The sequence below is a fragment of the Pteropus medius genome, unplaced genomic scaffold, assembly GCF_902729225.1.
Source record: "Pteropus medius unplaced genomic scaffold, Ma_sr-lr_union100, whole genome shotgun sequence".
NCBI classification, from domain to species: domain Eukaryota; kingdom Metazoa; phylum Chordata; class Mammalia; order Chiroptera; family Pteropodidae; genus Pteropus; species Pteropus medius.
Genome location: NW_024354499.1, coordinates 2642253 through 2653567, shown reverse-complemented (window position 1 = coordinate 2653567; position 11315 = coordinate 2642253). Strand labels below are relative to the sequence as shown.

General features: G+C 39.4%; 1 non-coding gene across 1 annotated transcript; it reads left to right on the top strand.

Moving 5' to 3' along the window:
* Window positions 1–8754: 8754 nt before the first annotated feature.
* LOC120594649 (5S ribosomal RNA) lies at window positions 8755–8873 on the top strand. The gene has a single exon (XR_005650658.1). It is a non-coding gene; the product is annotated as a 5S ribosomal RNA (ribosomal RNA).
* Window positions 8874–11315: the final 2442 nt, after the last annotated feature.

The following is an 11315-nucleotide window of genomic DNA, read 5'->3' as shown; positions in this document are numbered from 1 at the left end:
GTTATATAGACGGCAAGTCAGGTTCTCCTGGGATCATGCAGCAGGAGCTTGACATTTGGGGAATGTGATCAATGAGCTCTGTGTTCCCACAGAGGGGCCCCACAGTGAGAGAGGACTCCAGAAGCCAAATAACCAAGGGACTTTCCAAACCAAACATCTGCAATGAAATGCAGAACCTGGTGAGCTCTGCCAGACCAAGCTAGACACACAGCACACGCAGTTCCCATGAGAACATGTCCCCAGCCATATTTTCCACAATTAAAACAACTACTTTTCATTTCAACTTTCTTCCTAGAAGACTGCTATTATAAAATCCTAGAGGGAAGGGATAGCATAGATTGTGTAAGCTTCTCAGCATGCCTGTCACTCGATAGAAAGCCAAGCCTCAAGGATGTGGACTCTGTAGGGTAATCTAGTCAGATTCAGAGTTTAGGCATCACTGGAGATGAGTAGGTTGGATTAGGTACCAGTCCAAAGCATCACAAGGGCCCAGGGCACCTGATGCTGATGCAAAGCTTTAGTGTGTATGGGTGGAAGCAGGGGTGGGGGGTGGGGCATAAGGAACAAGAAAAGAGCATGGATGAGGAGGTAACTAAAGGCACCTAGCCTACTTCACAAGTTTTTCTAAGACTGACCAATAACTCAGAGTCATTATCAAATCCATTATATTTGTCCCTCCCCATCTCTTCTCTTAAGATCCTGTAGAAAAAATATTCATTGCAGTAGGTCCCTCACATCAATAAATAGTTTATAGGTCTATGATCCATTTTGAGTTAGTTTTTGAGTAGGATATGAGGTAAGGCTCTGAATTCTTTTTTCTTCTTCTGTATACAGGTATCCAATTGCTATGGCACTATTTGTTGAAAAGGCTATCTTTTCTGCATTGAATTGCCTTAGTACATTTATCAGAACTCAACCGACTATAAATGAAGGATTCGTTCCCGCACTTTCTATTCTGTTCCATTGATCCGTATGTTTATCCCTACGCCAATATCACACAGTCATGATTATTGTGGATTTAGAATAAGGCTTAAAATCAGGTAGTATAAGTCTTCCAACACTGTTTTTTTTCAAAATTGTTTTGGCTGGATGTACTATGTATAAGGGAATTGTACACTTTAAAATGCTTAATTGTTAATTTTATGTTATGTGAATTTTACCTCAATACAAAAAAAAAAAATTAGGGAGACATTTTGGAAATGTAACCAGTGAAGAGGCAGAATTGAAATGCCTGGGAATTTTGGTTTGCTGAAATGCCTACTCTTGCGTAGAACTAGGCTGCATACCTTAGCATACAATTGTGCGTTGCCTAAACCATGAGGTAAATTGTTAAGTTGTTTGGTGTTTCCAAACACAGATCAGACTTCTACCTCTTCTCTAAAAAGTCGCATAATTCATAAAATTCATTATCTTGAAAAAGAAAAAGATTGCAGCTTCCATCTTGGGTGCTCCTTTTATCTCTTGGATCACTTACTCTGCGGGGAGGCCAGGTGCTATGAGGTGAGGCAGCATCTGGTAAGGAACTGAAGGAGGCCTCGCCCGACAGCCAGCAAGGAACTAAGGCCTGCCAGCTGCCACTTGAGTAAGCTTGAACGCACATCTCTCCTACTTGGGTCTTCAGATGCTACTGTGACCTTGACCAATAGCTTCGATGCAGGACAGGGCAAATTTTCCCGAGTGGTAGGGAGACCAAGCCCTGTACTGAGAGAAGAAAAGGGTCTTTTGGTGGCGAGTGTAGAAAGAATTCAACACACATGCCAAAGTTAGAGTCAAAAGGAAAGTTTATTGGAAAAGGGATAACTCAGAGTGTGGTCTCCTCTAAGAGGCAGAGAGTGGGAGTGAGAGGGAGAGGGACAGTGAGATGGACCCTGAGTGTTCGGGGAATTCAGTTTATATATCATTCTTTAGTTCCTGTGAGTTATTGTTTAAAAGACTTTGTTAACCCATTTCCTTTGATGTGGACATACAGTGAGGAAGGGGAAGAGTATGTAGCATGAAAAGGTAAGAATATGCAGAGTGAAAGGCCTGCTGGTGGTTCCTAACTAATCCATAGGTTCCCCATGGTTTTAGCCACAGGAATGACTCTGTTGGTGCCAGGTTCCCCTTCCCAGGTGTGGGGAATGGGTTGTTAGCAATCCCAGTAGAGATCTTCCTTTGTTCTACAGGTGTCCTCTTGGCCTGGCTGCAGGGCTGACCACATACTGCAGACTCTGAATGTAGCTTGATTTAAACACATTTAACTCTCTTGCTTCCTCCAATGGCTTGACTATAAGCACATGAGAGATCTTGAGCCAGAGGCACCCAGCTAAGCAACTCTTGGATTCCTGATATGCGGAAACTTTGAGACAGTAAATGTCTGTTGTTTTAAGCTACTACATTTTAGAGTAATTTATTACACAGCAATAGATAACTAATATAACTGTACGTTCCCACTGTTCTTATCTGAATGTCTATCAATTTTTCAGGAATGAACATTTCTCAATTTGTTTTCCGCCTGTGGTCAATTTCCAGAACCCTGACACTTTATTTTCTATTTTATTTTATTTTTTAACAATTTTATCCAGTTTTACACTTGTCTTTTTTTTTCCAAGAAGATTCACCAACCTCTTCATCTAGTCATAGCCGGAAATCCCTGAAGCTGTCTGATTTTTATCTTCCTGTGTAAAATAATCTCACGCCAATCTTTTTTAGTTTGCATAAAGACTTTTTTGAGAGGGATAGGTTTCCAAAGTAATATCATCATTCCCTCATTGTCTCAAACAGCCCCCTGGATGGCAATTTGAACTTTTCCCATCATTTGAGAAAACCAGCCCTTTTCTATAAAAAGAAAATATGCTACTCATAAAACCCCTACCTGGGCAACCTAAAAATACAGAATTTACCTTAATCACTTCATGAAGTTTGTGCTATCATACTAAGGCCCCTAAAAAAGGAACCAAATTGTAATGTATACTTTTGAATTCTATGTTAAGACTTCAATTTAAAGAGTGCTCTGGGGAGAAACATTGGTTGGCTCGAGTGGTAGGCTTGGAATAGGTGAGATAAAGCAACATGAGCTTAGGGTCCTTGAAGAAAAACTAAGTTTTTAGTCAGACACATGGAGTTAAAGAGGAAACAGCAATAATAGAAAGATACAGCAACTGGTGATTCCAGAAAAATAAGACCAGACATCAGGTATTTCTGGTTCAACTCAAAGATCCCTTGACTCACAAAATATTTTTGGTTGATGCCCTATAAATGGAGGTCTTTGTTGTCCTTATTTATGATGCAGAGATAATGATCAAATGCCACCCCAGCCAATAGCTAAACCAAGAACTTGGGGTTTTTTTTCACCCTGATCTCTCACCTAGATTCCTGTGGCAGTCTTCTGTTGAATGGCCTCCTGTTGTGTCCTCTCTCAAATTCACCTCCTCAGTGACCTTCTGAAACACAAGTTTGATAACGTCACAGAACTGCTTTAAACTCTTGGGTGGCCCCATTGACCTCATATAAAGACCTAATGTCTTACTTAGCAAGGCACTAAGGCTCTCATCCATCTCTCCAGCCCCTCTGCATGTCTCAGCTCTAGCCATACTGAGCTGCCTACAGTTCCTCAAGTGTAGTGGCTGTTACAGACCTTGGCCTCTGTCTCTCTCTTCTGTCTTTCTGGGGAATCCCCTCTTTCCTGGGTCATCTCATCAATGAAGATTTTTTTGACCAGTATTGTACTTCTCAGGACTCTTCATTTTAAGGGACAGAAACCCAACACAAACTAGCTTTAATTAAAAGGGGATGTATTAATTCATATAAGCAATAAAACTGGATGGCATAGGCCTCAGGAATGGCTGAATCCAAACACTCAAATGATGCCATTAGCATTTTCTCTCTCTCTTTCTCTTTACACATATGCACACATACACATTTTGGTTTCTTCTTATGAGCTGATCTTATTCTCTCTTGCTGGGGTAGAATGTGGTCATAGGGAGTTCTTGGCTTACATACAGTTTGGTCACCCCAGGGGAGAGTGAAGGCTTCTTTCTTCTGGTTTCAGCTTATAAAAATTATGGGAAAGTCTAAGATTACCTTGGCCATAGCCATGTGCCCAGTCATTGACCTATGGCTGGAAGAATAAAGTTATGATTGGCCAGGACTTAGACCATCCATCTTGACCTGGGAAGGGAGATTGGTTACTTCCTTTGCTGTGGAGCTGTTCAGTAAAAAAGAGGGTGCCATTACGGGAAAAGAGAGCAGAATGCCAGTGTCTGCAACAACCATCTTCTCACTCTCCCACTCTGTTGACGTTCTCATTGCCCTCCGTACAGAGGCAGAGGAACCCATGGGGGAGAGATTTTTGAGTCAGATAGACATAGATTCAATTATTGGCTTTATAATAACTATATGTGACCTTGAGAAAGTTTTAGGCCTCTCTGTGCCTTTACTTTCTCATCCGTAACAAAGTTTTAGGATTATTGTGAGGATTAAAGACAACATAAACAAAGTATCTGTCACACACTAGGTACCATTATTAATAATACAGATAACACTTAATAGTCTATATTTGCCTCTCCTCCTAGTCCATGAATTACTTGAGGCAGGGCCTTGTTTTAGGTATAATAAAACTCAGTTATAATAACTGGGCTCAGATATATCATAGACCAATATATCAATTTGCTAAGGCTGCCATAAAAATTACCACCGACTGGATGGCTTAAACAACAGAAATTTATTTCATTACAGTTCTTAAGTCTAGAAGTCTTGAGATCAAGATGTCAGAAGAGTCATTTTCTTTATAGGCCCCTACTCTTTAGCTTGAAGGGGCTCCTCCTTGTGTCTTTACATGACCTTCCCTCTAGGTGTGTCTGTGTCCTAATTTCTTCTTATGAGGACAGTGGTCTTAATGAATTCAAGCCCACCCTAATGACCTCATTTTAACTTAATTACCACTTTAATGGTCCTAACTCCAAATACAGTCACATTCTGAGATACTGGAGGTGAGGGGATGAGGGGACACAATTCAGCCCAGTACAATTAATTTCTGTCCACTAAAATAATACATTACTGAAAAGGTATGCATGATAATGCAAATTTTGAGGATAAGGGAAACATTTAGTTCTATCTCCCTCAATCCTGGCTTTATAATAATGGTCCATTGCATTTATATAGTCTTCCCTTTTTTGCTCTCAAAAGCATCTTCACGTCTATTAGTTGACTCCACTGTGTCACCCAGAGAGGCCCTGAATTAGGTTTCATGAACAGAATTGATCAGAAAGCCAGATGATACAAGGTTAACCAGAAATAATCAGTAGGGGGCACTGAGACCAAACCCTGAGAAATCCAAGGAGGAAACTGGCTTTGAATCTATACCTGGAACAGGCACTGCATCTTATCAACTGACTGAAGCACCTCTAGACATAGGTGTCTGGCTATTGGTTGGGCCCAGGCTGAATCATGGCTGCCTCCTAGGGCTTCTCAACACAAATTAGGTCCCCGCCCAGGGCTTGGTCCAATGTAAGCACTTTCCCATGTATAAGAGCTGAGTGAACAACACGGGAAGGTCAATAGGAGTCCAGCCAGCCTTTCAACCCTGCCTGGGAGTGGCAGTGGGCCTAGTGGCGGATACACTGTGGACAACAAGCTGGACTGAATTGGGTTCTCACCCTGACGCTGGCCCTGGAGAAGACTCGAATGTTATGAGACATCTCAGTCACATTCCCTCGCTGAAGCCCTGGTGTCCAATCTTCACCCTGCTTTGATTGTCAGGAGTAGGTGCTTGTATTCTATCTATTCATTTATATCTGAAGTCCTATGGTGGGTGCCTTTGGTCCTCACAGTATCCTTCCTTCTTTATAGAAACTGTAGAATCCCTTCCTTCGGCAAAAGCCAATTTCCCATTCCATGGGCTTTGGATGGGGCTGCCAGTCATGACGCTCCCACTTATCCACCCTGACTCCCAGCCCAGGGCCCAACCTCAGCAGATGGGAAAGAGACAGGGCTTGCAGAAGGGTGATCTGGAAGGAGAGGAGCCTCTAGAGAGAGGTCGGAAATGTGCTCAGAATCTAGGCTCAAACACCTTCAAAAACTTGGAGAGATGTCACCCACCAGGCACTGCTGTCACTGGGAACTCATTTGGACAGAGAGGCAGACTTAAGGCTGTCAATGCCACATCCTTTGGTGGCAGACTGAGCAACAGAAAGTAAATTTCTTTGAAGCTGGATTTTGTTCATTCTCTGTTAGAATTTTCGTTTCTCCCATTCAAAGTAGGGAGGCAGGCTTTTGTGCTCCTTCACTAGGTGAAGTCCATGCTGCAGGCTAGAAAGTAAAAGATGATGAAACACATTTCTTTTCTTTTTTTTCTTATTTTGGTGTGTGTGTGAAAGGCTAAACTCCTTAAAGAGATATGTGCCCCATGAGGAGAGGGGAGACAGGTGATGCCTTTAGGGAAGAAATAGGGAGCAAGGGAGGGAGAGAGGAGCAACCACCAAGAAGATCCAGAGGTCTGGAGTCTGTGTATATCAGGGAGCTGAGTTACACGGTTGTTGATGTGTTCGAGTCAGCACATAATAGCTTGCAGGAGCTGAATGTTAAATTTTTAGGAACTTTTCAAACTGGATAACCTTACTTTGGTAGCTTGAAATCAGCCATGGCAGGGTGTTTACATGTGGGAATGGGCACATGCCACAAGTCAGGGCTCCTCCCCGGCCCCAAAGCCAAATGCTAAACATTTAGTAACACATCACTGCACATAATGACTTTTCTCCCAATCTTATCATTTAAGTAAATGGCTTCTTTCTTGGGGAAAATGAGTGGCATGGGTGAGAGAGAACACTAACAGTCTTTCCCCCTTAAAAGCAGACTGGAAGGTTCTTCATGGAAATATACAGAAATAGAAGGAGTCCTCCTACCCTCCTTCCTTCTTTTTCTTTTTTACCTCTTGTAGACACATCTAAAAACAAAATGCCAAAATGGAGAGCCTGCCCCTAACATCTGTCCTTGGCTCTTTCATTGTGAGGGACTGGATAGACCTCATGGCTTTTCTGAATTGTAATTTCCTCATTCATAGGATAGAATTAAAAATATAGCATCCTTTGGTGGATACAAATGAAAAGGCCCGGCACCACGGCACATTCGTTACCGAAGGGTTCGGGAGTTTCCCTATTTGATACAATTAGGATGAAGACTGGTGTGGATGCCTGCTCCAGGCTGAGAGGAAAATGCCACCATTAACTCAATTATTCACAACAAATACAAAGGAAAAGTCTTTGGCTCAGGCTCTAATGGAGCTATTAAAGCTATTTTCCTATTTAGCTGTTTAAATTCAGGACAACAACCTAGTGCTTTTCTGCTGCTTCTTGCCTTACAATGTAGAGGACCAAGAATGAACCCTTCCTGCGAATACACTTTATTTTAGAGCAGGTGCCAAACTTCTTCACCTTCTTGTTTTCTTGGTTTACTTTTTTCTCTATTGTTCTCATTTGGTCAGTGTGTGTGTGTGTGTGTGTGTGTATAGGAAAGCATGTGTGTGGTCTGTTTAGAGGAAGACTTTGGAAGCAGTGTGTAAGACACACTCTGCCCCATCAGGAAAAAGACAGACCAAGAAAAAAAAGTTGGGAAAAATGAAAATAAATTGAGACAAAAATAGACAACACAAAAAATAGCCTATGTATATTTCCCTTTTCTTATTTTCATGCTTTCTTTCTTTTTTCCTTTTTTACTGCACTACAGTTATTTTTCCTTCTCATTCTCTCTTTTCTCTCTCTGTGCCCTCATTATCTCGACCTCATTAACACTTCCAAAAACAGAAGTCACTCTCTTGACACCATCTCCCTCACCCCTAAAGTCCTACTTCTCTTGTCGAATTCCCCTTCCTTCTCAGGTTCTACTTCAGGTCAGCTGCTCAAGTACAAAACAAACAAAACAAAACAAAATAAAAAACAACTCAGAATCATTCCTTATTTTTAAAAGGTGCTTTATTGAGATATAATTTACATACAACAAAAATTCACCCATTTTAAGTGTTTGGTTTAATGCATTTTAACAAATATATGCAGTCATGTAACCACCACCACAATTCAGGACATAGAACATTTCTATTACCCCAGGCAGTTTTATTTCTGTCACTCTAGTTTTGACTTTTCTAAAATGTCATATGATGAAATTATATGGTAGGTAGTCTTTTGCATCTGGCTTCTTTTCTTAGCATATTGCTTCTGAGATTGATCTATGTTGTTGCATGTATTAGAAACTCATTCATTTTTATTCCTGGGAAATAGTGCATTGTATAAACACATGACAATTATTTGTTTATCCGTTCACCAGTTGATGGACATTTGCATTCTTTTCAGTTTTGGGTTATTATGAATTAAGTGCTATGAATATTCACATAGAGGTCTTTGTGTAGACATATATTTTCCCTTCTCTTGGGAGTAGAATTTCATTTCATTTCTAGGAAGAACATTGCTAGGTTATATGGTAAATGTAGCTTAACTTTATAAAACACTGATAAACTGTTTTCCAAAGGGGCTGCATTATTTTCATTCCCATTAGCAGCGTATGAGAATTCCAGTTGCTCCTTATCATTGTCTACACTTCCTTATTGTCAGTTAAAAAATTTTAGCTGTTCAAGTGGAAGTCTAGTACTACCTTATTGTTCTTTTAATTTGTGTTTCCTAAATCACTGATGTTGTTGAGTATATTTTTATGTGCTTATTTGCCTTAAGTATATCTTCTTTGGTGAATTGCCCATATTCTTTGCCTATTTAAAAATTGGGTTGTTTGGTCTACAGCCATGCCACCCTGAAAGTGCCCGATCTCATCTGATCTCAGAAGCTAAGCAGGGTCAGTCCTGGTTAGTACTTGGATGGGAGACCACCTGGGAAGACCAGGTGCTGTAGGCATTAAAAAAAAAAAATGAGGTTGTTTGTTTTTTATTATTAATTTGTAAAAGTTCTTTAAATATTCTGGATATGAGATCATATCTCACCTATAGAAATAACCTGAAATACAAAGAGACATGCGTAAGGTTTTTCACACCAATGCCAGTTGTAACTGTGATGTAATTGGAAACAAGTTACAGTCTATTAAGGGAAACTTTATGATTCGAAGGAATGTTTTTACAGTCATTTAATGATATTAAAATGTAAAGAAACCTGCTTTTGATATACAATAGTCCCTCCTTATCTGCAGTTTTGCTTTCCATGGTTTCAGTTACCCATGATCAACTGGAGTCCAAAAACATTAAATGTAAAATTCCAGAAATAAACAATTCATAAATTTAAAATTGCTTACTGTCTGAGTAGCATGATAAAATCTCTTGCCCTGCTCCATCTCACCCAGGACATGAATCATCCCTTTGTCCAGTGCGTCCATGCTGTACATGCTCTTCATTCGTTGATCACTGAGTAAGCATCTTGGTTATCAGATTAACTTTTGAGGTCGATCAGAGAAGAAGGGTAAGTACAGTATGATAAGTTCTTATTCAAATCTGACAGATCTTAACAATAAGACATTTTGAAACAGAGAGAGACCACATTCACATAACTTATATTACAGTATATTATTATAATTGTCCTATTTTATTACTAGTTATTATTGTTAACCTCTTACTGTGCCTAATTTGTAAATTAAACTTTATCATAGGTATGTATGCGTGGGATAAAACATAGTCTATATATAGGGTTTGGTACTATCAGTGGTTTCAGGCATCCACTGGAGGTCTTGGAACATATCCACCACAGATAAGGGGCGACTACTATAATTTTAAGCAGAAATAAAATTATATATAATATCAGCTGTGATTTTTAAAAATCCTGGAACTATATGCTAAAATAATAAGAGTGATAGCGTCTAAGTACTAAGATTATAGCTGGTGTTTAAATTCTCTATATTTTTTCAAGATTTGCTCAGGAAGCATGCCTTAGTTAAAAAGAAAAAAGACATCTCACAAAGAAGTAAATGGTTAAAGTGGTTGGTGCTTCTTTTACAAGCTCACCTGAACTGCAGCATGATTTGTGATACCATTAATAACCAACTAACATAGTTAATTGCATAATTGACCACCCAAAGGTTTGAATTATAATTCCAGCCCTGACCTTGAACTCCAGGCGGTTTTTCTCTCCTGTTCGAAATGGGAGTCAGAACTGCGAAGTACCTAGCAAAATTGCCATGTAGATTTCTGGGGAACTGCCTTCCAGGTACATACTCTAAAATATGCAAAATCTCCTGAGCTTATTTATTATGTTCAATCACTTGGGAAGATGATCTTGAGAACTTAGGTAAGTTAGGACAAAACCAAAGAGAACAAAGACTGGGAGAGCTGGAGGAAAAGCAGTGTGGGCAGATAAAGAGAAAAGCCTTGGGTTGAAGAAAATACTAGCACTAAGAAGAAGAAAGACATGAATAATAATGAAATAAAACCATTTGGAATCTAAAAAAGAAGAAGAAGAAGAAGAAAAACAGGAGTGGAAAGAGGAAATGGAGGAAGAAACAGGTCTCTGGACTGAGATCTGTCAGACTTTGAATAAGAACTTTGTGGATACATTTGGTACTTGTAAAGTCTTACCCTGTAAATAATTTGTATCCTTTTACTGATTTTCATTTCCAGTTCTAAAGTTGTTTCTGTTATCTTCTGAAGACTAGAAAGAGAATACAGTTACTACTGAGTTTATTGAGAGGAAGGAGTTTCTAATCCCTTTTACAGAGTACTCGTAAGAAGACAATTTTCTAAGGCAACATATTTTGTGAAGGTCAATGATTCAGCTCATAGCAGAGTTATTTGTGAACTCGGTCAGTTACTTTACCAAGGAGGCATGCCATATATGTTTGCTGATGAGTGATCCATAAAACCAAAAGATAATATTCAAATGATTATTCAAAAGATCCAGTAGAGGCATTTTTTAAAAATCTGACAGTCAACGAAATCCAACCAAGATATTTTTCTTTGAAACTCAATTAGAAATGCAAAGGGCCAAGAATAACCCACACACCTTGAAAAACAAGGCAGGAGGATTTCTTCTGTATATTTACATGTATTATAAATAATTTAGGCAGAAGCATAGACATATTGACCAATGGAATAGAATATAAATCCAGAAAGAGATTCACGCATTTATGAATATTTTATTTATGACAAAGTAATAAAGAAAGGATGATCTTTTCAATAAATGGTGCTGGAACAATTGTATAATTGTGGGGGGAATCACCTCTACTTTATACCATACATAAAAATTCATTCTAGGTGTATCATAGACTTAAGTGTAAAGGCAAAACAATAAAGTTTCTAGAGGGCAATATAGAAGAAGAGCTTTGGGACTTTAAGGTGGGAAAAGATTGCTTAATAA